This window comes from Cynoglossus semilaevis, chromosome 8, assembly GCF_000523025.1.
Source record: "Cynoglossus semilaevis isolate Cse_v1.0 chromosome 8, Cse_v1.0, whole genome shotgun sequence".
Lineage (NCBI taxonomy): Eukaryota > Metazoa > Chordata > Actinopteri > Pleuronectiformes > Cynoglossidae > Cynoglossus > Cynoglossus semilaevis.
Window position 1 is genome coordinate 16,089,951 of NC_024314.1, and position 25,235 is coordinate 16,115,185.

Here is a 25,235-nt window from a genome sequence, read left to right on the forward strand (position 1 = left end):
TCCTGTCCTGCCTGAAAATGATTGCAATGAATCTCCGAAACACGGTTTCAGCCATCTGCACGCATTGCTGTACACGATGGAGAGGTAATTGTCGGTAGTGTCAGTTAATGGATTAGGAAAGCCTGGGAAAAAAAAGCTCTCCCACTGCTCTGTATAAACTCGGGCTGTTTAATATTACCAGTAATTGAACCTGAGTGAGGCATGTGTTTAAGGTTCAGCTACGGTTTCACATGTCTTTGTTTTTATCACTAGCATCGCTGATGGTAAAGTAGATGTGACGTTTATTTTTTTGAATTATTTTCCGAGGTTTTTTGTGTGTGTACTTTTGGCTGCAATCGGTGGCATCTTCTTTTTTGCAGTAAACATGCTACTTTTGGGTTCCACTTTAACAGCGTTTCACATTTCAAATGGTCAAAGATTTCAGCCGTAGATGTTGTTGTACTGGAGAGAGAACCTGATTGAATAAAGGTTTTTTTTATTTTTTTATAATAACTTATTATGAGAATACAATATTGGGCTTAAGAACACTTTTACCAACTTATGCTGTTAGTTGAAGGACATCAGATCTGATAGAAATCTATATCAACAAGACAGATTTACCCAAAAACCAATCACAGCATCGCTGTTTTCCTTCTGTCTTCAGAGAATATCGAGTTTGGTTTTCCACAGCCTAAGTGTGTAGGTGTCAACACCATCAAATCTGCTGCTGCTGCTGCTGCTGCTGCTGCGAAGCTTTCATGCACACTTATGAATCATTACGGAACATTCATAATTAAAACCTTGACATCCTGCAACAGTTGATGTCCTGGTGGTTTTCTTTCACATCCTCTTCCTGTCCACATTTAAAAGTGTTTTAAGGTCCAGAAAAGGCCGGAGACCCGGAGACAGGTGTTGAGAAGCATCAGCGCTGTTGTTGTTAAACAAATGCATTAGCAGAGCGAGAAAGGCTGAACAGGTTTAATGCCTTTGTGAGTGTTTCTGCAGTAGCTGATTAGCTGTTTGCCCAGCTGTTAATTACACTGCTGCCGCTGATGTCGTCTGAGGCCGGGCCTTGTTTTTGCTCTGCCTTTGTAGATTATCTGTGTAAACGCCTGTTAAGGTCTCAGAGTCAGATGTAGGACTGACGTCGCATCAGGGTTTAAGTTCACTCCCGTTTCTGCACTGATACTTTAATTTGAAACTTGGTACGTTTTTGTATCTTCACACATTTAAATAACAGGAACATTCAGGCTTCAGCATGGTACGGAACAACTGGCTCTAGAATAAGTGCACCCTTAATATCAAGAGACGCACCGACTGCAAACTTTTTGACCGATACCGATTTCTGTTTGTGATTTGCCAATACTGATGCAAATTTCGTTTAATTCACATGACCACAAAGTATTTTTGTAAAAAGTCATTTTGAACTATTTTCTAAAAAGACACTTGGTCTCAGTTGTGCTCTTCAGTTCAACAACCCTAAAAATAAAGTACTTGGGGAGTAAAATGACGAGCAGGCCACTGACGTAAGGTGGTCACGGCTGGTCCTGCTCAACACTGGACGATTCTGTTCACAGACAGTGAAGATTGGTGATTCTCTATATAGAAATGAAATGAATAAGAAATGCAGAGAAGATTCAAGTGGATCTGAAAGGGAACACAGATGACTGGGAGGTTATTACATTTTACAAGAACACGTGAAGCTTTAAACCAGAGGTGTCAAACATACAGCCCTCCGGCCAAAGTCGGCCCGCTAGGTGAATTTTGAAAGTGAAAAAATACACAAACCATGTGTGTCCGTGATGTTTTTTCAAATGATATTTCATTCATATGTGTCCAGGATGTTTTTTCAAATGATATTTCATTAAATGAGTTTGACATCCCTGCTTTAAACAAACAAGATACATTTAAACTAAATGTAGTCAGACCAAAGACAACACCAGAACTTTTCGGGATCAAAAAACAAGCAGTGGAACGGTATTTTATTTTTGGTTTATGGCAAAGTAATGAAGAGTTGTTGTGAGTTTCCCAAATAAAATATTAGACTCAGGGTTTCCTCCCATCATGTGATTGAACAAACACACATGAGCTCAGTGACTAATACCCGACCAGACTCTGCATGATTCATTATCAGAGCTTGGATGACTGTTGACCTCTGAGGACGAGTGGCCTCTTCCTGTGTTAGGTCACTGCAGTCCAGAGACAGAAAGAAGTGCTTTTTCTTTTTCACTTGTCACTTATTATAACAGTTTGGTTTCACCTCAGGGTTTGGAGTAAGAAGCAGGTAGAAGAAGTTACATCCTGAAATTATATATAATATTATATATATATATAATTATAATAATTGCTGCAGTTTCTAATCCAAGTTGACAGAAAGAGTGAAGAAAACAAAAGTAGAAACGTGAAGAAGAGTTGAAGAAAAATAAAGAATGAGAAGAGTTATGGAAAAGTAATTTTTAATGACTGAGTGGTGATTAACGGCAGTTGATCCAAAACAGAAGCGAAGACGAACATTTCATGGGAAAGTGCTGAAGGAGCCTCTTGGGTCAGAGGTGAAACGTCACCGTCCAGTTGCCCTCGATGTAACTATTTTTGGATAAGACGACCTGGATGACTGAGAACCTACACAGACATGTGAAAGAGCTGTTGCATAATGCCTCATCATCCAGCAATTAGCAGCTTTTCACGCGGTCGTTAGCTCGGTGTCGGTTTGTTCTTTTAGAGGTGATTCGGGGTATTTTTCTTATGCGATGACTAAATGGATTATCAGTAGGGACTTTTGGTTAGAAATTCCTCTCTGAGGATGTGCAGAAGTGAAACTCCTGTACCAACTGTAACAGTAATAGTAACAGCAGTAACAGTATATTTTCAGTCTATTTATGGAAATTCCTCCTAGCTTCTCAGCACAGTCCCCAGTGGTATTGCTACTGATGGACAGCAGTAAAGGTTCAAAGGTTACTTTTTTTGCTCTTGTGTAAATAACAGTGTTGTGTGCGCCTGTATGTGGCTCTGCGCTCTACAGATCACTCAGACCTGCAGGTAAAGAAGTTCTTTAAGTGTTTTTGGTTTAGTTTTGGGGGTCGTTAACCTCCACTAAAACAAGCCTGGCTTCTGCACCCACCCCCCCTTTTCTGTTTGTCCTCAACCTTGTCCCCTCTCCCCCTCTGTGTGGTCTGTAATTAAAACCAGGTCCACCTCCTGGTGTCGTCTCAGCTGTGGTTCAGTGTTTCAGGAGGAACCACTTCTGCTCCCACACAGATTTAATAGGCTGTCAAAGTTTTGAGTACTTCATATAAATATTTTTTTTTTTTTTTTGTAATGTTTGATATAACACGTTAAGTTGTAAAATGTATTTTCAACAGAAGACATTTTTATGCAATTAATGCAATATCTTCCAGAGTCTATATGTAAACATGCGAAATAACTATGGCTGATTTTCTTTTCATAATTCAGCAGTTCTACAGAAACCTGGATAGATAACACACATTCTGAGCCTCAGGCACACATAGAGGTAGACTCTCTCTCTCACACACACACACACACACACACACACACGCATGAACAGACACACCCTACATTGTGTCAACAACCATGGTGATTGTTAAACTGGTTTACTCATGAGGACCGTTGAACTTGTGCGTCGATCTGTGTGTGTATATGTGCGGGTATATGTCTAGGTGTGTGTGAGTGTGTGTGTGTGTGTTTCAGATCCTAATGACGTGTGAATGATCTGCTGCAGAGATTTTAATCATGTTAAAAATGACCTTCAGTCTGGTCTTTGCTTTAATAATGGTGAAGTGTTTCAAAAATATCATAATATTTCTGTCGAAATGAATCATTACACATAAGAAGAACAACTCTCTGTGCCTGAATCTCTGCACTGATGTTGAAGTATCTGTAGCGGGATTGTGCTGTACGAAAGTTCGTCGAGACAAACGGTGATTTAAGATCCCAGACACACAGCAGATGTTGATCCACCGCCATGTTCATCACCGGGTTCAAACGTGTTATTCAATGACTGCACTCCGCCAAATCTTCTCAGACTGACTGCAGTGGCACAAACTGACCACAGGAGACAGTAGCTCCCGAATAATTTTTAGCTTATGAAATGGAAATATTTCTAAAATGTCGTGGACTTTAGTTTAGAATCTATCATTCTGTACATCCTCCACTCTGACACAATGCTGTTTGGCTTCTTGTTTTCACTTGATCCCTCTTAGCTGAACTGTTTTCCTTTGTTATTATAAGAACTGCTTACACACATCAGATTTCCACATCATCATCTAGGACACAGAAAAATCAGAAGAGTCTGACTCAGTCTGACTCACTGGTTGCAATCCCATAAACAACACAAACGAAAGAAGGCAAATGTAGCATTATCCAATTTATTGCGTATAATTAGCAAATATAAACAAAACCGCCTTTCGAACATAGCGCCACAGGAGGTATTTGTCCACTTTTGGTTTGGCAACTAGTTCCCCTGTGAATTGTAGTGAATAGTTCTTCAGTTCTAACTTTTCTAACCGAGGACCTCCTGTATAGAGGTGACAATACACTGTCTGGAATAAAACCATTCCTGATTTAATTTTTTATGGCAGTTTTGAAGCATAATTTCTGTCAAATTATACAAAACTTCCTTGTTACACTAATTTTGTTCATTTCTGGCGTTTTTGGAGACAAACAAACATGTTTCACGCTGTAAAACGTTCCTTTTTCAGCAACCACTGGGAGGTTTGTGGAGGTATTTTTATTGTAGTTTTATCTTCAAACCTTTTCTGTTTTCCAGCAGGGAATTGTTTGGTTAACTGTGATCTCCTAACTGCGGTTCTCCATGCCCTGAATTACCCATAATCCTTGTCGTCTGACTCTTGTACACAGTTCAGTCGTTGTTCTTACATTCCTCCACAATCAGCCAGTGAATGTAAACACTGGGTCCAACCACAGACTCCTCATTTTCCTTAGCCTAAACCATCTATCACTGGATTCAAAATGAGTTTGAAGAGTTTCAGAATTGATCGGAGACGATAACGTCACTACATATCTGGAACTTTCTGTAAAAATAAGCCTTCACCTTCAACTCAGTTTCAGTCATGGTAGCCTGGTATTTAACAGATACAGGCATTTGATGGAGGCAGAATTTCATTAGTGAAAGGAGAAAGACAGGGAGAAGGGAAGAAAACAGAAATCTGGAAGTTGAAATGAGAAAGAAATGGTTGGAGAGGGCTGAGAGGAATGCATCCAGGAAGAAGTTTGTGAACTTTGCGAGGGTGGTGTCTTGAAATCTGTCAAATACTGTGACATTACAATTTACAGAGACCAAGTGCAGACAGGCACCAAGCTGGATGGTTCTTATAAATGGCCTTATTCTGGTTGTGGGAATGGCAGGTGCTCATCAAGAAGAAGAAGAGAATGTTTTAAAGGCTATCAGTGCATCATTTGATTTTTTTTTTTTTTCTAGCTTATTTATGTGAACTTGTGTGGGCGTTTGGTTGCACTAGTCATAGTACTAAATGTATGGTACCCCAGTGTGATGGTTATCACAACTGCCTTACACTTATAAGGCCCTGTGTTCAAGCCCTATAGCGACCACATACTTACTGGTGCCCCCTGTGGCAGCCTGTGAGTTGCGAAGACTCACACTGTGAATTTCCCTACTGTGGGACGAATAAGGCACTTCAATCTAATACACTTTCTTGGATTTTTTTTATCTTTGGATTTTGTGGGTCTAATGGAAAGTTTGTTTATTTGAATTAAGTTATTTGAATCATTAGTTATTAAGTTATTATTACATTTATTTAAAAGTGCCTCACTGTATTTATAATGAATTTAATAAAAACTAATAAACTTGTTTATTTGTAGTATTTTCCATTCGGTATTTGTTTTGCCATCATGGCTGAGGGTGTTTTTGTTGCCCCGGGCTAGGACTAAAATAAACCACTAATGAACAGCGTCGCTGACGAGTGTCCTTCAAGAACCAACTTGAATATAGGCATTGTTTGTGTTTTTTCTCTTTTTTGGCTCCAGTATCTCTTAGTTTGGCAGCAGGCCCGTACACACACACACACACACACACACACACACACAGTGTCGTTAATGAGCTACAGCCTCAGTGTGCCATGTCTGCCTCCTGTGGAGCGTCACACATGCTGCCCACTTGTCTTCTTCCACTCATTTACATTTCAAAGCCCTGACCTACAGCGACCTCAGACTACCTATCATCCACTTGAATTTGGCTCTGTCACTTTCTAAACTTGGCCCTGGTTAAACAACGTTGCATCACATTAAAATTCCACCTCCGACTGTCAGCCTTGTTTTACCAGATGGGGGCGCTATAGCCAGTGACCAGTATATAAAGGCTGTATTTTTTTTAGTTAACAGCTGTAACTTAGAGGTCACTTCTGTTACTATTGTGGTAAAGTAACCATTTATCCAAACCAAACAGCATTAGATGAGGACCTTTTTCAATACAAAAGTCCACAGAGAAACTTTACATTATTTTCTTTTTTTTTGGTGGTTCCATAGTGTAGCATTTATCACGCCTGCTTACACATTTCACTAATCCACTGAAGGTCCTGGGTTCGAGCTCCAGAGGAACCACATACAGATCTGCTGTTAACACAACTGTTTACCCAGTGTGGGATCAGTAAAGCTTTTCTCCAAATAATGGAATCAGTAAAATGGAATAATGTCAAGATGACATTGGAGTGGAATGGTGCTAGCTGTTAGTCTGTGTACATTCTGCGGTAGTGCAACGACATCTTTAATCTGCCAATGCCCTTTGCCAGAAAAAGCAATCATATATACCTATGTACACACCTCATGTCAGGTGAGTTTTTTTCTTAAATTATTACTTTTATGCCAGTATTATACCTAACAAAACTCAGTTGTGTCATTGTGTCAGGTGAGTTTTTTTAAATGATTACTTTAGTATTAATACCTAACAAAACTCAGTTGTGTCATTGTTTTAAAGGAGCGATACTGTAGCTTCAAGAATGAACCAACGCATTTACAACTCGGTGGACAACAACCGCACAGAAGTGATGAATCATGGATATTTGAATGATGAGATCAGTGAGATTGAACAGTAAATACACCACACGTTGGGGTTTTCGTTTCATTAAACCACGGGCTTCTTACTTTGATCAAATGGCTGTTGGTGGTGGTCCAGGTTTGTGGTAGGGTCCACTTTAATCTGTGCAACAAGGAGTTTTTTTTTCTTCGGTAATTTTAATACAGAAGAAAATGGTGGAGAAAAAAAAATCCTTTCTTCCAAAAACACTACTGTGTATCTAACAGCTGATATTCACAGTGAAAATAAACAACCACTTCCTGTCCTTGTGTTCAGATGCCTCCCAGCCTGTAAACTTGTGGAGCCTCGGTTGGTTTGAAGTGTAGTTGGCAGTGATTGAGTTCAGCGGGGAACCCAAACTTCAGAGCACAATGCTGCTCCTTATGGCTGCCACATCCGGCTGAAGCTCTGGTATTCTGATGCTCCGAGAGTCAGGGACTGAAGGCCATGAGGATACACCGAGGAATGTTTAGAGCCTCGCTGGAAAAACAAAGAAATATTGTTAAAGGCAATTATTCTCATATGTTTCTGAACCACCACTCTCCATTTTTCTCTGTTCAACGTCCAGTCCGGAATCGAAGCTAAAAGTGGCTCATGATTGATGACCTTTGGGAGATTCGTTAGACTCCATTGGTTTTCTGTGCTCAAACACAGAAAAGGTGCCTTGGAGAAGAGAAGTTAAAGACTACTGTATATATTTATTGAGTAATGGGCAGAGCTGTTGTTATTGATTTGACTGATCAGATATACTGTGGTGGTTTCTCCGCTCTGGAGGAGGGTGGACGTAAATGATTACCTCAGTCATAAAGAGGCTGAATGTTTCTGTGAATTATGACACCCGGCCGTGTCCCTATCTGACCATAAAGTCAGGAGTCGTGAGGTGAAGATTTGAGAGGAGGCAGTGTTTGACTGAGGGAGTGGGAATTTAGCTTTGTTTTTCGTTTCTCAAGCTTAAAAAGATTCAAATAAAACATGCTGTAGAAAGACAGGTTTTTATTGGCATACATAAATAGCTAGTCTTTTTTTTTTTAAAAATGACAGTTTTACAATTCACTCTTAGTTATCTCCTGGCAAAGCCTTAATCTGTTTATACTAATCTTTATTCATTTGTTTATGTTTTTGGCCCAAGATTTTAGCTTACGATTTACCAACTATTTTCTCAAGGGTTATTATACGTTGTTTTTAGGCCAATTTTATGTCATGTTACCTCATTTGATTTAAAGGTTACAGTTTTTTTCCATCTGCCTTTAAGCTAATATTTTTCTAACTTACTTTCCTAATGTCTTATTGTCTTTATCTCTTAGCTTAAATCACTTTTGGGTTGACTGTTTAATACATTTTCAGTACTTTATACCAGCAGTCCTCAAGGACTCATTGAAGGATCAGTACATTTTCAAAATAAAACATCTTTCAGACTTTATTCTGTCAGTGTCAGAGACTGAAGGACCTGTTGTTTTGAAACAGTGACACACTATCTTTAAATGAAAAGAGTATAGGGATATGACTGGATTACTTTTGAATGAAGTAAATTAGTAAACGTGAAGTACATTTTTTTTACTGTGTCCCACTGCCGCCTGGTACCAAATGAACTACAGATCAGCACTGGTCCCTGGACTGGGGGTTAGGGACCCTTGCTCTATACTGTATTGGAATTGGTACCATGGATTGGTCCGTTATCTAATACCTGATCAAGCTATCAATAATGAAACAGTTGTGCAACGTTGATATGGGATCGATGCATCCCTAGCCCACATGGCCTGATATTTTCAAAGACATGGATGTTGTATGAGTTATGGAAACCTACCTGAAGATTATACACTCGGCTTTTAATGTTGAGAACAGAATCACAACAAATACACAACTGTCAGAAATTTAGATGGTGCTGGTTTGACTCGCTGAGTTAAAGATCCGACAGACGTGACCTAACCTTTGTCCTCTGGCTGAGAGTGAGTCAGGTCTCAGTTGTAACAGAGGATCCTGACCCCATTTGACCTCCGATTATGACTTTTGTGTGGCAGACAAAGCACAGACTACATGCTTGTAAACACTCCACAGTGTAGAGTTGTAAACCGTGACTGTTTGACCAGCGGTCAGGCTGTGTTGGGTTTTTTTGGGGGGCGGGGGTTTGTTTTATAGACTATCATTAGATTATGATGTTACCACTGTGTTAGCATAGGTGAATGACATATGCACTTATTTACAGTAGAAATACTAAATACTAGAAATACTGTACTTTTTATTTTATACACATAAAACATGTCCATAGTTTTACATAGTCTCTTCTTTTTTCTCTAAAAAAAAAAAACCCCAAAACATTTTCATGTTTCCGTTTTTTCCTCAGGCCAATGATGTTGCGACTTTGTTTTTTTTTTGGGTTTGAATTTTTTTTTTTAGTTTTTGTTTCTTCTTTTCTGAGCTGTTTTCACAGAGATTTTTGGTTGAAGGGAAAAACCCCTGTGGTCTCAGAGGAACACAGCATGTCCGTCACACAAGAGTTTAATGAAAAGCAGAGTGGGTTCAGAGTGAGACCACTGAGACCAAACCACACACTCACATTCTTTACCCTCGTTTCCTTACACAGGCGTTTTCATTATTACAGATATTTATGAAGTTTTTATTTAAGTTTGTTGAAAAAAAAAACAGTTTATCCCAGCCTCTGTTTCCAATGGGTCTTTGACTCATTTTCTGTTTTAATCAGGAGCAGACCTCTGACGGTCTGAGGCTCCAGATCCAGTTTTTATTCAGTCTCCTCATGGTTTAGATTTTCTCCTACCTGCTGAGAATTGGCGAAAGTGAATTTTTAAAGTACAGGAGATGTACACCAGTTTCACCAACTGGAACAAAAATGTAGCTGTGAATACTCTCAGAGAAATGTTGGATACTTTTCAATACATTTTCTACCACTTGTCACAAATATTTAACTATTTTAATCCATTTCTTTGCAACTCAGTTTGAAATGTATTGTAGTTTTAACTAATTGTAACGTTTGCTGTTATTTGTTAGTCTAGAAACTGACTAGTAACAAAAGATTTTGTGTGTGTTTGTGTTGTGTTTTTTTTTATACAGTTCTAGCTTTTCAGTTAAACTCTAGCTGCGTACTTGTTGTTATATTTAGTCTTTTTTGGTACTTTATGTAACGCCGTTCTGTTGCCATAGTATTGGCGACTAGCTGTTTGTCTAACTTTGGTCGTTTCAAGTTTATCTGAATCTTATTGATTCAGTTATTTGGGAAAACGGAAAGCTATTTCTGAACGTCTGGATCTAAATCACTCTGACTTTCAAACCTTTGACCCTCATCGGTCATTTTTCTGACATGTTTTTATCAAAGGAAAGTCTGTTGAAATACCAAAGCAGACGACACTACTCATCTATATCCAGAGTGAGTCTGTGGTTTTACTCTTTTAAATGAGTTTGAGATTTTCTGGCCTGATGGAAAAACAGTTGTTTTTTTAATTTTAATCTTTTATTGCTCAGAAAACAAAGCCTTTCTTTCTGTCATTAAAGACAAATAAAAGAAGGAAGGAAGAGAAAACAGCATGTTGTAAATCCTGGGGGAGAAAACAAGGATTTGCTTTGTTTACGTTCTCCAAAGCATCCGCGTTGGTGTGGGAATAAGCAGCAGTGTCATCACAACAGGCACCCGAGCACAGGCTGCTTCAGCTCCGATGTTTGTCATGAATCCCCATAATTCTCTAGTAGACAGTAAACAATGTAAAAGTCAGCACTAAACAACAAATCTTTCTTTTGTTTTTTTTTATTAAAGTGAAACCTCACAGGAAGAGGAAGCTGCTGGGTCAAGGTCAAATGACCGGGTGTTGCTGACGGGCTGAAATAAAGATGTTGATAAGAGAAACAAAAATAGCTGCAGTTCTCTGTACTGTCACACTTTTCTTTCCACTTAAAGTTTGTCTGGATACAACACCAACTGTCGGCTGATGAGTTTAAACGCGATGTGAACGTCAAGCTGCTTGAAGGACATTTGTTTGTGTTGTTCTTTTCCTGCGGCGTGACGTAACGCGATTTTCACCGTAAGTGGGACCTGATAGTTTACGTTGTCCTCCATCTACAGCGTGTCGTGGTTACGTCGCCATCTCCCATAAATTTATGAAGAAAATGTTGTTGCATCATTCCGATGTACTGTGTTAAAACAAATTTCGCAAATATTGGCATCCGAAGCAGACTAATACATCACCACGTGGCGGTCTACGCAGAGGACGGTTTTGTCGTCAGTTGTACGTCATACGCTGGATTGTGCTGCATTCACTTTTTTTCATTTGTGTTGTTTTTTGGGAACTTTTTGCCCTTCATTATTGCTTATAAGCGTAAGTCAGAATCTTCTGATGATTTATGTCCTTGATTCTGATATCACCACTGCGTAGGTGAGTGACAAAGGTACTAATGTACAGACATTCGTAGGATTGGGATTCTGATCAAGTCGAAGATCCCCTTTACATTTAGTGTTCCTAAAAGCTACAGAGAAGGCAACTAGGCTGCTGCTAGCTAGTTTCTTCGTCTTTAACCAGTTTAACATTGATCATTTTATGTGATTTACCAACAGTTTTGCCTTTTCCAAAGGTGAAAAGTGATTTTTAACTAATATTTTCATGCTAATTTCTCAAATGTTATAAATGTTTTTTACATCTGGTGACGATGGTCCGTTTGTTCTTATTATGTGTAGCTTCAGTTTTATGAACGCATGTCTTTCTGTGTACAGACTGGTTGGACCGCTCTTTAAAGAGGAACCAATAAAACCTTCCTAAATGAATACTGCTCAGAGCGAAACATTGTAATTATGGCTCACAGGATTCCTTGTGTATGTCTATGTATATTTAGGCCTCCATGTGTGTTTATTTGTTTGAGTACGTGTACTTGGTGTTTTGGAACATCACCATTGTGTTTTGTTTGTGGTGGTGCAAAAAGCGGTTGTTATATTGACACAGGTGTGTGTGTTTGTATATTGGACCCTTATTTTTGTCAAGCCGTGTGTCTTTGGTCCTAATTAGTTGTTAAAAGGAAATCCCATGTCTGTAAGGCTTCCACTGCAGCCCTGTACCCGTGTTTGTCCCTGTGTGTTTGTCTCACTGGATTAACCACCAGTGTTGACAGAGCAGCAACCAAGACGACCTAAGAAACAACTTGTGTGTTACGAAAATAATAGTGTGACGTGGAATAAAAGGATATGAAGGTTTGTGAAAACAGTTAAGTGAAACAGTTAAGCAGTTAAGTGAAACAGTTAAGCAGTAGGAAAGTCAATGATTCCCAAACTTTCTCTGCTGGCCCTCCCTTTGGTTCATGTTTGCGCCCCCACCTCAGTTGGCAGGAGTTCAGATCTTGTGTGGGGGGAGGGGCAGAGGGCACATTGTGCCGGGCAGCTACTGCTGCTCCGAGCAGATCCAACGGGCGACAATTAAAAATATCAGCATCCTTTGCAGTTTTATTATCAGATATTCATTTTGCTCCACCTTCAAACAATGCATTTCTTACTGTGGACTGGTACTGGCCTTTGAATTTGGTATCACTTGGTATTGGGTGCAGGGAAAGAATCAATAATCAATTCCCTGATGGAAAGAAAGAACACAGATACAGAGCATGACACTGATTTGTTGGGCTTCTACCAGACAACGTTTTGGTTAGAATGGTAGTCGTAAAGATTCTGACGATAAGACTTTCCCTCATATATTTGGACATCCTCCTGCCGCCTGTATCATTAACTTGGTCTCTCTGATGGAGTTACATGAGGTAAAGTATCGAGTTCTGTGTCTCTAACCTCTAACGCCATTTGTGGAAATGCAGCTCCAACCTTGTAAAGAACCTTCTCTGTGTTTCGCAGTCGCTGGTACACAATGCCAAAGTCACCTCAAGGTTCATAGAGGCTGAGTCAAGGTGTTTACAATTGTAATGGACTGTAGTGGGTTTTGTGATTTGGTTCGCACCTTTTAGAAAAATACTCTCTCTGCCAGCGGTGTATTATATTTCCTCACTGTTGACTCCCAACCACCTCACAGTAGTAGACGTTCATTTGATACATACATCAATATCACCAGAGACGGGGAATTCCAAGAATGTAGACGTTCATGCCGTCTCTTATTGATTTCTTTTTTAAATGTGTATAATATGATAATCCTAAAAGATCCATGTCAACAACACAGAGTTTGTCACATTTCCCTCTCTCATGCATAACACAAGTCATTACAATCATTACCGTTTTCATTAATATAATAATTATGTTGGCTGAAATAGCGTTTTTTTTTAAATATCGCCAAACTAAATGGAAATGACTGGAATTTATTTATAATGGCTGTGGCCCACATAATGACCCAAGGCCCGGTACCGGTCCAGGGGCGTGTATGGAGGACCCCTGACTTAAGACACAAAGTTTGCGAGAAAAAATGAAGTTTACAAAGGTTTTGGATAAAGTATATTAAGGTAAAGATAATACATGTTCAGATAACACAATTCAGTAGTTCGCCAAGAAAAATCCATTTTTAGCCTAGACCAGTGGGGGGCAGAGGTGAGGCCTTGTCCAGGAGGTTTTTGAGGAGGATTTGGATTTTAACTGCACTGGTTTTCTCACCAATGAAGAATGTTCCTCCTTGTGAATATTTTTGCTGTGAAATAAACTCCATGAACACGTGTGCAGCCTTCGCTTCATCCTCGGCGGAGCTTTTCTCTGTTGTCAGCTTTGTATTTATGGCAGAACGACATCATCAAATTGCCGAATATGCACTAAAACACAAGCCACCCATGCTCTCTGGGACTTTACAGGGGCGTAGGCGCAGCTAAATGGTGCATTACGTAAAAATAAAGACGGTAAATATGTCACCAACGTAATCACCCTGTCATCTCAGCCTTTTGTTATGGACTATTTAATAAGAGACACAAATGAGTACTCCACTCATCATTTCTCTGCCACTGCTCAACTCAGATTCAGCTCCTTAAACTGGAATCTGTCCCACATGAGTACCATTAGGAACCATTAGAGAACCAAGTCTGCAGGAAAAAAAAGGAGATTCTTCCTCAAGTTTCACGTTAATGAGGTGAAGCAGCACCGAGTTCTTTGAATCCCAAAGACATAAAAAGTTTGAGGCTGTGAACCAGGGGGTTCTGACTGGTAAAACAGACAGATGGTTAGTGAAAATATAATATGTTCTTAATTAAGAAGAAAAAAAAAGCTTGTCAGTTTTACTGTTTTATATGTTTGAGTTTAAGGCAGGGATGTCCAACTCATTCTGGTTCTGATGTCAAGTGGGCCGGACCAGTACAATCATAACATCATTACCTATAAATAACAATATCTAAGTGTTTTTCCATCATCAAACAGGCTGGATTGAACCCCCTAGGCGGCCGATTTCGGCCTGCGGGCCATATGTTTGACACCCCTGGTCTAAGGCGAACAAAATGTTCTTTATAGGAAGTGTGTGTAGGAGTCCATTTTCAGGGTTTGTTTTGTCCCCGTTGACCCACCAAAAGGTGAGAAGGTCAACATTCTGCATGTTAAACATAACAAGTCTCTTGATATTTATTGACCCACAAAGGTTAGACATCTGGAACATCCCACTTTTCTTTTTTTTCTTTCGCTTTCCTTTTGCTCTCGGCACCAAATCCCTCAGAGAAAATCAGTGATTTTGTCTCACAACAGAGCAATTCAAATGTGTTACGTCGTGACTTCACTCTAAGAGCTTTTGCTGTTCAGCTTCACCTAAGTGACTTCAACGAACCACAGGAAGTAGTAGCTCTTGTGTTCCACTTATTTTCCCCTTTGGACTGTGGGTTGTTTGAACAGTTGCTGAGAAAGGCTGTGTGGCTGAGCAGTGAAGTCAAGGATTGGTCCAAAGACCAGAACTAACTCTGATTTGAAAATTAATTTTTTTTTAAAGAGGGAAAAAACATCGTACATTAAAAAAGACATTATGAAAAACATAACAGTGTAGTACAAAATTACCCTCATTATGCTAACAATATTAGCTATTCATATTGGTCAGTGTGCAGTGTACAGTTATTGAGTGTTGTTGCTTTTTATACCAATCTGGTTTAATTCACAGCGTCATTAACATGTTATTAACCGAGAAACAAACGTAAAGGAAACATTTGTTTGTCAAATTTTCACTGTCTTAGTTCCATGCTCTGTAGAGGTAGACATTTTGTCCCACATATTGTCGTAATAGGCTTTTATATTTAAATCTACTCCTGAACTCTACCTCTTGTTTTATGTGTTCGGGGAAAAGATTGCAGGAAACTCTCATAAAAAAACTGTTTATTCTGATGGAGCAGAGCCATGGCAAAACAACATAAGCCTGTTGGATGAGTGATTCAGGCTTTAAATATACAAACACAGGACTGTTGAAAAGCAAACAGGAAGTCATCTAATCCAGCTGATACAGGAAGAAGTTCCTGTAACTGGTGATTATCTTAAACACAGTCACAGCATGAATATTAAACGCCCGGCCTGGGCTTTGTTTGAAGTGTTCTAGTGTGAGGCCTTCACTCTTCTTCTGCCACAGAAACTGACAGTGCTGTGAGCGCCCCCTGCTGCTTTTAAAAGCCCCCCACACACAGAGGCTCTTGGTAAAAAAACATCATAGTTGCCAACAAGGAAACAATGAAAAAGATTTTAAAATGAAGAGCAATGTCATCAGATGGAATCTACGTTACCTAGAGTCGATGATACCTTTAGAAACTGAAGACCGTTTTTGAAAGGAAACTGAAGTCAACGATTTGCCTCCAACATCTCTGATGGATTTGAATGTATATTTATATGTATTTTTGCCTTTATTTATGTCACATTCATTACTTTTTTTCCATGAGTTTCATGCAGCGATGCATAAAGACGTCCAAACATTTTGTGGAGGTCATTCGGTGTCCGCTCATATTCCACTGGCGCGTCCTCATTACACCTTAATATATGCTACACAGAGGTGGAACCACCATGTGTATATATAATTCAAAGTTCAGTGAATATTATACGAAGCCTGTGAATTTTAAATTTCGATGGCGCCTGAGTTGACAGAAAGATGGAGAACACACGCTGGTGGAGAATGGGTTTAAAAATTGAAAGAAAGAAAAAAAAAAAGCCGAGGTATGAGAACAGCGATGGATGAACAGGTGATTGAGTCTGCAGTAGACACACACGCTGACCTATTTTCTTACTGATGGTTTTAAATTCATTGAATGTTTCTTGTGCCCTGTTTATGTTGCTGGTTTAACATCCCCACTGTTTGGTTGGATACTGCAGTAAAAGGCCAGATTATCTGTTTATCTGATCACGCCTGAATGCAGCACTGAGGAAATCTTTTCCCAATGCGGCTCTTGCCAGACGCCACTTTTGTTAGATTTTGAAGCAGAAACAAAGGCATTTACTGGTTTCACTGTTTCACTCTGGCTAGAGCTGCAAAACATGTCAATATTGGTCTTTAACAGGGACGGCTCCGTACAACGTTTTCATGACCGATACGGATACTGCAACTCTGAGTATCTGACGATATTGATATCGACCCAAGTCGAGCATTGGCTTAGGTATCGGATTGTACAGGCTGCTTTTTTTTTCTGATGTTCGATACTGACATTTTGACCAAGTTGGACTGGATATCGATCCTGAGTTTTAGATCAGAACCATCCCTTGTCTTTATCTTGAAGTTGTTTCAGACTGTAGGGACACTGCACCTCATGTCCAGGCACATCCTTGTATGTGGATTTTAGTGTTGGTGATTTGGGGGTTTACTAACACAGATTTCCTGCTATGCTCTAAAGATGCCTTTGTTTACATTCATATTGTTATATGCCATACATGACATGCTAGGAACTACCGTCACTTTCTTTATTTGTTCTTTTTTTGTCCTTTCTGTCTTTCATTATGTCTCCCAAGAGCATGTCAGACTTTTCTGATGTTTTTATGTCGTAGATTATGTCTCGTTAGCGTAGGGGAGTTACACAGGTACTGATGTACAGTGTGTGGGTTCAGACTCACGGCGAAGGTTGAGTTACAGTGCACCACAGGAACGGAATTCCTATGTAAGGGGCACAGGAATTCATCGGAATTCCTGATCCCAGTGGGCCACAGAATATTTTGTACTGTGGGATATGAGTTCTAATGAGTCAAAGTAAAGAGTAGGGACTGTGCTTATATGGGCTGTTAGTCGTGCAGTGGTTGACCCTTGAACTTGAGCCTGAACAGCAGTTCTAAAAACAGAGGGTTTTTAGTCTGTGGGTCACTGACCTCATCAGTGTACTAATGAACTCTCTCTCTCTCCCTCTCTCTCTCTCTCTCTCTCTCTCTCTCTGTGTGTGTTTGTGTGTGTGTGGAATCTTGTAACACAAACCAGATGGAGAAAGAACAGGGAATAGAAAAGAGAGATACTATGTCCTGTTTGGGAATTGGGTCAAGAGGAAGTTGGGTGTGTTTGTTTTTGTGAGTGAGATGTTTTAGAGTCAGACCTCGCTGCTGGTCATCCTGGGAGTTTGTGCCTGTTTGTGTCCAGTGATTTAAGGATGTTTTCAAGCTGATCTATTTTATAGTTGATGTGGAAAACAAACCGTACGTTTTGAGGTCTTGTATGATCAGAAACTCTACTTTCTCTTTCAAGAAATAATACTTGTCTACTGATATCATTTTCACTCTAACGAACCTAAGGTCAGTGAGGTGTGTGTGCGTGTGCGTGTGTGTATGGTTAACTGTTAGTAATTAGAACAGGAGAGTGGCTTGTTGTTTCGGTTTCTCTGTGGAATGAAGTTATGCACTGTCAACACACACACATATTTCACACATACACACATTTCCTTCCTTAATAATGGAAGTGTGTGTCTTAGCAAAACTGAAGCAGTGTGTGTTTTTGTGTGTTGTCAGTCAGCTTGTCACTTCCACTTACTCCCTGCCCTGCGTAAAGTTTTGCTGGTCAAACGCGTCTGGCCTGAAGATGAAGGCTGCACGAACAACTTTACGTTTATGTGTTGGAAAATAACAAAAGATATGCACCAATCAACCGGATCGTGGCCGGAATCAGCCAGTTTTTCCCTGACCGTTGACTGGCTCACCAGTGTACATATTGCTGGTTTTGCGGGCTATCATTTAGAACAAGAGAGGAACTCATACCAAAATGTTGTTGGATGGGAAGTACTTCGCACCAAGAAGGCTCCACGCTCGTCCTCGACTTAGTCAGACCTCCTTTCCAACGGTGTAACGTAACTCAGTTTACTTTTTGTGGGAAAAAAAATGAATACACAAACACTTCATGTTCGGGATATTTTTTGTACATTTGGCTGCCACAAGAGGCACCATTCTTACATTTATGATGTCTTTAATCTGTAGTGTTTCGTGGGAACGTCGCCATCTCTTATAAATTTATAAAAAAAATGTTGTTGCATCATTCCAGTGTTTGGTGTTAATGTTAAAACAAATTTTGCACTGTAACTTGTAGGTTGGTGTATACGCAGATGATGGCTTTGTTGACATTTGCCGGTTGTACGCGACGCACTGGATTGGGCTGCGTTTGCTTTCTTTCATTTGTGTTGATATTTTTTGGGAACTGATTTTTTTTTGCCCTTCTTTAGGGCTTCCAAGCATAAGTCAGACTCTACTGATGTTTCTATGTCCTAGATCGTGATGTTACCACTGTGTTAGCGTAGGTGAAACAAATTTTGCACTGCAACTTGTAGGTTGGTGTATACGCAGATGATGGCTTTGTTGACATTTGCCGGTTGTACGCGACGCACTGGATTGGGCTGCGTTTGCTTTCTTTCATTTGTGTTGATATTTTTTGGGAACTGATTTTTTATGCCCTTCTTTAGGGCTTCCAAGCATAAGTCAGACTCTACTGATGTTTCTATGTCCTAGATCGTGATGTTACCACTGTGTTAGCGTAGGTGAGGGACATAATGTGAGTTCCAATTTATGGTGACAATCTCTTTAGCATGTGGAATTTGAACAGAATCTGTCACTAATCCCTGTGTGTAGCAGAAGCTTTTATAACCTTATTACAAGTTGGAACATCCCAACATTCTCAAGTCCTGAATATTTATCATCTTGAGGGTTTATTTTTTTTAAACTTCTCCCTGCTCTGGGAAGAGCAATAAAATAATTCCTCAACATCTAGGCATTTCACATGGACCGAATCTGTGGACATTGAACAGTCAAACCTCAATAGGACAGTGTTAACCGTATAGTTCTAGTCAATAGTTCTATTGACTATTCAATTGTCAATAGAAAGAAATCAGTGTTTTTAGCTCATAGATACAAATTAGCTGCTCGTCTGCTGCTGCCAAACACCTTTCACTGCTGGAGGGAGGGGGCGTTGACACTCGTGATATCTGACCACACCGCTGTAGCAGTAGCATGAACACAAACCCTTCAGGTTGGTTTTTTTTATATATATATATCCAGTATCTATGTACCTGAACAATGTATTTGTTTCCCCACAGATTTAGAAGTTTGATGTCCACACACAGTGGCGGAGCAGGAAACTGAGCAGGTGAGCACCAATCAGACGTTTACTTCCTTAGATTTATGTTGTAGAACAGCATTGTAAGATTTTTTTTTCCCTGTGTTGGACGTTTGTCATCTGGACTAATTATTCAGACTAACAGCCGTCATTAGAAACCATGTGGTTTCACACAGATGCCTGTGGCTATTTTGTGTGTGTGTGTTTCTGTGTGAGTGTGTGTGTTTCTGTGTGCGTGTGTGGTAGGTTAAAAGGGTTAATTGAAGGCTGCAGGACTTTTTTTTTTTTTTAAAGAAAATGAATGCAGACGGTTTTAATTTTCTACACCCCATGCCCTCATTATAAGAACTGCACTCATATCAGCCAACCACACACACACACACACACACACACACACACACACAAACAGACACATGTGCAGGTTTGTTCCATTTAGATAGATAGGTAGAACTCTAGGAATTCCCTGGGGAGTCCCTTTGGGAAATGAAACCTCTATTATGGAATATAGTGAAATTGTCAGTTTTCTTATTTTCACCTTCAGACTCTCAGGGCTGTGGCAGAACAAAGGCCTAAATAAGCTTGAACTGATGTTTGAAGTAGTTTCATTGTTATTTTCTCAGTAAACCTAACAAAGTTTATTAAAACATTTTTTGAAATGATTTGAAAACGTCCTATGCGACTGTGCAGTATGTGCAGAAAAACTTGATAAAAACGCGGCTAAAATGATGTATGGTTGCCAAAACGTGTTTTTTCCAATTTAAAAACAAACATTTTCCCGCATTCTCATGAAACAAGTGTTACCTTTAATCGCTCTCCATCTGTTGTCAGTGAGGTAATACCTATATTGCAGTGTGGCGAGACACATATTTAACGCTCCCATGGTATTTTATGTTAAGTATTGTACATTCAATGGCTTAGGCCAGGAGTGTCAAACATGCGGCCCGCAGGCCAAAACTGGCCCGCTGTGATATTCAATCCGGCCCGGTTGATTTTGATTTAGAAAATAAAAAAATAAAACACCTCATGTTAAAAATTATTATTATTATATGAAATATGAATAAATATTTAATAGACTAAACAAAAGGGAAAAACGTAGGCTTGTGTTAATTTACAATTTCTAATGGTGTGATTGTACTGGTCCGGCCCACCTGACATGTCATTAGGTTGTATACGGCCCATGAACCAAAATGAGTTTGACACCACGGGCTCAGATTGATGAAAGGGAAAGGACATAAGGAGGAGCACCTCCTCGTCTTACTCTTCAAACCGACGCCTTTACGGAGACACCATCGACCACGTCCATCGGCCAAACCTCACTCATGAATCGTGGGTACTGGCATTGTTTGTCCGCACTCACAAACAGCGTTATCACTTGCAAAAGTAATATACTGTTGTATAGTCTTATGGGCACTTACAAAAGTACAGTAATATACTGTTGTATAGTCTTATGGTAAACCTTAAATCTTAAATTTTAGTCGTCTTCAAACTTAAGTCCAAGCTACATTTGTAGATTAAATGATTTCAGAAATGTCATGCGTGCAAACGTATTCCAGCGTCGTTTTTATGTATGGTCGTGTTGGAAATGCACAAGAATGATTGTTTTCTTTGACCAAATTTGGTAAAAGCTGCAGAAATGACTTAATTAGAACCAGGCTGCCGGCTCTACGTGTGTGTATGCCCGTGTGTGTGTGTGCCATCCATCCATCATTGTTGCCTCAGTGTATTCAATCTCATTTCCTTTCGTCGTATTTTCCTTGTTCCCATAAACGGCATCACTTTCCCAGCCGTCCGCAGGAGCTTGTAGCCGTCAATCAAGCCTAGCAATCTCCAGTCTGCAAGTGTGCACGTGTTAATGTGTGTGTGTTGTGCTCATACACTTTGTTCAGTTTCAGGAAATATTCATTTTTTTTCCCCCACTCACTGTGGTTGTGCTCACTGAAGCCGACGGTTGTTCTTGTCTCCCCACTCACTGTGGTTGTGGTCACTGAAGCCGACGGTTGTTCTTGTCTGATCCAGCGTTTGACGGGTTCATGTAAAATCTGAAGATACTCTTGATGGAAACAAAAATTCTAAAACTACTGTTATAAAACAGTTTCATCCAACGGAGGATACTTTGTACACACTTTAACCCCAGACCCATGTTGGAACCCCTCTTAGATCAGCCATGGGTGACCCTAGATTTTTTTTGATTCAACACGATACTGATTACTTTATTTGGCTTTTTCTTCGCTACTTTGTGTGATTTTTTTTTTTTTTTTGCTACTATGTGTGATTTTTTTTTTGTTTTTTAATCTTCATCAAAACACACGACAAGTACTGGCCATTTAACAACTTGTTATGTGTCATAACAAATGACGTTACTTTTTGTAACGTAAATGGTTAAATTGTACAAAAATTTCCACGACAAAAATCGTAATATTTTCCATATCTTTTGATCAACTTCACTCCTGTTCATAAAGGTTAAAATTCTGTCCAATCTGATATCTGATGGAGTAACCTTAGATTTGTTAATTAGTATCGATACTTCATGAGAGTAATCGATACTCAATCGAAACACATGTGATTATATCGATACCTTGGAATCGATACTATCTCTAATCAACAGCCAATCACGGCAGAAGTAAAAAATGAAATAAAAGATTCAATGGATAATACAAAATATCAATAAAATATGGGTTTTGAATGAAGCTGGAGATATGTATTCTATTCCATGCAGTGTCATTAATCCCATGTAGTTGCACCTTACCATCTCATATTTGTCAAATCAATTCAATCAATTAAACGCGGCTTCATTTTAACACAGACATTATCAATATGTACGAAGCAAACGGAACATATTTTGGAGAAGTCAGAGTCGGGTCTGGTGGAAAGCAGGTTAAATCCAGCCCAAGTGGCACAAGTGCAGGAATGTGTGAGGTGTTGGCTAGACACACACACACACACACAGGCATCTTTGCGTGGGCATTTGCCAAAAAACTCTGCATGTGCGTTCTCTTTTATGAAAATGTCAAATCAAAGGAAGAAAGGAATGAATTAAGGAACATAGAATAGAATCACAGTTGGAGGAATGAAGGGAATCTGGGGTGAGATTTCTTTTTTCAAGCCTTGTTTTTACAGGAATAGACTTAGAAAAGAAGATGAAAAATTGAAAGAAAGGTGATGGAGGGAGTGTGTTTACTGACTCCTATGTCTGGGAGAGAAAGAAATACTGGGAACTGAGGATGGAAATGGAGGGAAAGGTTCAGAAAAGGTGGATAGAAGGAAATGAAGGAAAGGTGAATGGAAGAACAAAAGAGAAAATGGAAGGACACTAAGAATAAAAGGACCAAATCAGAGTAAGAATAGAAAGGAAAAGGATTAGGGATGGAAAGAGAGGAGAAATTAATAGAGTGAAAGAAGAAAAAGAAGGATAGGAGGCTGGGGGAAAAAAGAACAGGAAGGAAAGGACAGATGTTGGGCCAAGTCTGCTGGAACGAAATGACTGTGAAGGCGAAAAAAAATGAAAGAAAAACAGTGAAAAGAGAAAGTTTGGTATGGAGACTTTCATCGACTGCCAAGATCTGTGTGTGTGTGTGTGTGTGCGTGCCTTTGTGTGTATTTGTGTGTCTGTCTGATGGTAACTTTTTTCATCTTTTTCTTCTAAGCCTTCATAAAACTTAACTGACATCTTTTTCCAAATAAATAAAACAATCTTTATTTTTCTTCTTCTCTATTTTTTTTATTTATTTTTTTGTCTTTCATCGTCGTCCCATGTATGAAAATGCTTTAGTCCAAGGATCATCTGGTTAAGATTTATCCTTTTTTAGGAGCAGTTTAGAGAAAGAAAGAGAAAAAAAAAAGAAAGAACGAGGTTTTTAAAAATGTTATTTTGTACAACAGCTTTTGCTAATTAACACGACGGTGTTAGCAGACAATGAAGGGAAATAATCGAGGAAATGGACGCAGTGTTTAAAGGACTCAGACAGTTTGGAAAAGGGAAGACTGTAGGAAGGAAGTAGGGACACTAAGAAAGGAGGGAACAAAGAGATTTTGAATTAGACAGTTAGAGATTGTGGGAAGTGACCGAAGCAGAAAACAAACCATAACCACAGTTTTTTGGGGGGGGTTTTGTCGCCGAAAAGCAAAAGAAGACGAAGAAAAGCAGCAGTGAAAGCCATGAGGAGGAGATTTCTGTTCTGTTCTCCTCGACTTTAATGGACAACATCAGCTTTAAACTGATGACTCTACCAGACTTCACCTCTCTGCTCCGTTCACTCTGGCTTTGGTACAAAAAGCATCTGTGGGCATGTGTGTATCTGTGTGTGTGTGTAAAAACTGTCAGTGTGTGTGTGTGTGCACACATACAACAGGTAGAGCCTCAGATGTTTTTTCTTACGTTTTTAAAAATGTCCCCATCAGTTGACACAAAGTGTCGTCTTTCTCACAGAAACCTTGTCTCTCCCTGTAGACCTTGTCAACACCAAAGACTGACTTTTGTTCTTTCGTGATTGTTTTTTTATCATGTCAGAGTAACACGGTGTCTTTGGAGGGTCCACTCACGCTAGGGCCAGTTGCTGCGCACAAACCCATTCTTTATTTTTGGTTTTATCTCCACGCCTCTTCTTTGAGTCAACGTTTTTCCGTGTGTGTGTTTTGTTGCGGCTGTCGTTGTCTTTCTTTTCTCTGTTACTTTCTGTTCTGTCGTCCGTCTGTTAAAAACATCAAACAGCTTCAGTTTATTTGTGTCCTTAAGTTTTTTTATTCATCAGAGACTTTTATTGATTTAAAGACGGCCTTTTGTCTCCAGAGGACGGTGTCATAAGTGTACCACTGCTGAATGATAACAAGCCTCCCGTCACTAGGGGGCAGCAACTCATACAATGGTTTGTACAGATAAAAATAAACATGATATCAGGTTCTCAATAGTATTTCAATTTGTGTAGATGTGTTTTGGAAGAGGGAAGGGGGGGGGGCGTGAAGACATGTCTTACTCAGTACAGCAGCACAATATGTGGATGATAGCTTTGTTTACGTTCGCATGTCGTACGACATTAATTCAGTTGTGCCGCGTTCGCTTTCTTTCATTTTTGTTGTTTTTGTGGAAACTTTCCGTTCTTCCTTTTCTCCCACACATAAGTCAGACTCGTCTGATGTTTTTGTCTTGGATTATGATGTTACCACTACGTTAGCGTACGTTAGCGACAGAGCTACTTAACACTGTGCACTTTAGTCACAGCCTGTTTGAAGCTATGGCTCCTCTTAGCTGCGTGAAATATAAGTGAAAGAAAAAATAGATGCTCCCCAGTGAACAACCTCTGCGCAGTTTCTCGGTCAGGCTGATTTAAAAATAGAGCAGCTGTCATACAAACACTATTACCAGAGCTTTATTTAAACCCAATTCATCATTATAATTTGTAATGCGTCCTGGACCTGAACACATAGAAGAGACTTCACTGAATAGATCACCTTCTGGCTGTGATGTGATGCTTCGTACAAAGGACAAACCAAATGCACGTCGAAGGAATTAACTTTTTGACGAAATTCACCGGACATTGTAGTTTCGCAAACTGACCACCGGAGGCAGCAGAAGACAGAGAGATGAAACCAGAGATAAACAGTGAAGATCGACTGCAGAATTGAGCAGACATTGATTTTAGTAACAGTGCTTTGACTCAGCACGAGCTGTAAGTAATGGCTACAACTTTAGCTTCCTGTTCATGGTTGTTGTTGTTTAGACTCATTTGTAACGCAGTCGGTGTCGGTTCTCCTTTTTTACC

The 25,235-nt window shown here is 39.6% G+C and overlaps 1 protein-coding gene across 1 annotated transcript in view; it reads left to right on the forward strand.

Annotated features, from left to right (window-relative positions):
• The window catches only part of LOC103382457 (plexin-B2-like), a 55,633-nt gene that overhangs the window by 2,023 nt on the left and 28,375 nt on the right, over window positions 1-25,235 (forward strand). Inside the window, exon 2 of the mRNA XM_025058143.1 lies at window positions 19,460-19,509. The gene's annotated coding sequence lies outside the window, so the exon portion shown is untranslated. The remainder of the gene's footprint in view (window positions 1-19,459; window positions 19,510-25,235) is intronic.